The sequence below is a fragment of the Lathyrus oleraceus genome, chromosome 2 (assembly GCF_024323335.1).
Source record: "Lathyrus oleraceus cultivar Zhongwan6 chromosome 2, CAAS_Psat_ZW6_1.0, whole genome shotgun sequence".
NCBI classification, from domain to species: domain Eukaryota; kingdom Viridiplantae; phylum Streptophyta; class Magnoliopsida; order Fabales; family Fabaceae; genus Lathyrus; species Lathyrus oleraceus.
Window position 1 is genome coordinate 233,702,263 of NC_066580.1, and position 2,457 is coordinate 233,704,719.

At 40.3% G+C, this 2,457-nt stretch overlaps 1 non-coding gene across 1 annotated transcript; it reads left to right on the top strand.

Annotated features, from left to right (window-relative positions):
• The first annotated feature begins 1,579 nt into the window (after nucleotides 1-1,579).
• Nucleotides 1,580-1,686, top strand: LOC127124817 (small nucleolar RNA R71). The gene has a single exon (XR_007804290.1). It is a non-coding gene; the product is annotated as a small nucleolar RNA R71 (small nucleolar RNA).
• Nucleotides 1,687-2,457: the final 771 nt, after the last annotated feature.

The following is a 2,457-nucleotide window of genomic DNA, read 5'->3' on the forward strand; positions in this document are numbered from 1 at the left end:
TCCTACTTCGAAATTTAATTTTCCTCTTCTAAGATCTATTATAGCTCCGGCTGTTGATAAAAATGGTCTACCTAAAAGGATAGGGATATCGTCGTCTTCCTTGATATCCATGACCATAAAGTCTATCGGGATATAAAGTTGACCGATCCTAACATGGATGTCTTCTAATATGCCTACAGGATACTTAACAGATATATCGGCTAATTGGAGGGACATCTTAGTTGGTTGTAATTCTCCTAACTTTAACCTTTTACACACAGCTAAGGGCATTAAAATCACATTAGCGCCTAAGTCTAGGAAAGCTTTGTCGATCATATGACTCCCTAGAATGAAAGGTATAGAAACACTCCCAGGGTATTTCTCCTTCTTAGCAAGTTTATTCTCGAAAATAAAGTTACATTCTAAGGGTTTGGGATCGTCAAGCCTGCGCTTGTTGGTTAAGATGTCTTTGAGAAATTTGGCGTAAGATGGAATTTGGGTGATGGCTTCGGTGAAAGGAATCTCTACATGAAGCTTCTCTATTACTTTTATAAAATTTTGGTATTGGTTATCGATTTTGGTTTGTTTAAGTCTTCGCGGATATGGGATTGGTGGTTTGTACGGGGGTGGTGGTTTGTAAGTTTTATCCTTGGTTTCTCCTTCTCGGTCGGTTTGCTTTTCGGGTCCCATTGGTTCCTCTCCTTGGTTGGTAGGTATATTTTCTTTAGAAGCTTTGGACTCGCTCATTGATGGGTTATAAGGCCCTTCGTACGCGGTCCCACTTCGTAATGCGATAGTGTTAGCTTGCCCTCGAGGGTTGAGTTGAGGTTGTCCAGGGAATTGTCCTCCAGGTGTAGTTTATGGGGATTGGTTTTGTGCTACCTGTGAGAACTGGGTTTCAAGCATCTTATTGTGAGTAATTATCTTATCAACCTTATTTCCTAATTGCGTTATCAGTTCGTTTACGTGAATGTTTTGGTTTAGGAATTCTTTATTTTGCTGAGTCTTGCCTGATATAAAGTTCTCCATGATCTTCTCAAGGTTAGGCTTCTGGGGCGCAACTTGCATAGGTTGATTTGGCTTTTAAGCTTGAAAATGTTATGGTCTTTGAGGTGCAAAATTTTGGATAGGGTTCTGGTTTTTATAGGAAAAATTTGGGTGATTCTTCCATCCAGGGTTGTAAGTGTTTGAAAATGGGTTACCTTGGGCATAATTCACTTGGTCGGTGTTCAGGTCATTCAAAAGGTTACATTCCGCCGATTCGTGTCCTTTAGATCCACAAAGTACATACTCTGTGTGGACTACCACTACGGTATTAGAGTTTGTAGAAATATGTTCAACCTTAAGGGCTAAAGCGTCCATTTTCGCTTGCATCATGTCCATAGAACTCATCTCATGTATTCCACATTGGGTCTCCTTTTTCTCTACTGATGCTTGTTCAGTTCCCTATTGGTAATGGTTTTGGGCCATATCCTCAATTAGGTCACAGGCTTCAGGGTAAGGTTTGTTCGTCAGCACGCCGCCAGCGGCAGCGTCGAAGCTTATCTTTGTGTTATAATGAAGTCCATTATAGAAGGTATGAACGATCAGCCATTGTTCTAGGCCATGGTGTGGACAGACTCTTAACAACTCCTTGTATCTCTCCCAAGCTTCAAAAAGTTATTCTCCTTGGTTCTGAGTAAATCTAGTTATTTGGTTTCGAAGAATAACAGTCTTACTAGGGGGGAAATATCTAGCAAGGAATACTCTCCTAAGGTCTTCCCAGGTACTTATTGAGTTAGCTGGAAGTGAATCTAACCACAAACATGCTCTATCTCTGAGGGAGAAAGGAAATAATCTTAAACGAATCGCATCAGGTGAAGCATCGTTGGATTTAAAGGTGTCGGTCAGTTGGATAAAGATTTTTAAATGTTGATTTGGGTTCTCAGTAGCGAGACCCGCGAATTGGTTCTGTTGCACTAATTGCGGTAAATATGGTTTTAGTTCGAAATTGTTGGCAAGAATGAGGGGGTTTACTATATTAGAACTAGGTTCCTCGTCAGAGGGTTGGGAAAATTCCTTAAGAGGTCTCCGGTTGCGATTCTCGGCCATAGCTTTCTTTATTCGGATGAGTAATAGGCGTATACGAGTGTAACATTCGGGTTCCGCTAAAGGATCTACAAAATTTCTGGTACTATAGGTTCTTCGCATTTACCGGCTAATAATTCCTTAGTCTAGACGGTGTAACAGCATGGTACGAAATTTGACGAAGTTAGTCCCTAGCAACGACGTCAAAAACTTGATCGCTCTATTCGCAAGTGCATGAACCGCGTTAGTGTAATATAAAAGATAATCGATCCCACAGAGACCAAATCGTCAATCTATCGATTACGATGTTTATCTAAGGCGGTACAAATGAGATATTGATGTCGCAAAATAACAGTAAATAAAGAAAATGATAAATACATTGCTGATAAAGATAGGCTTGAATGTATTTCA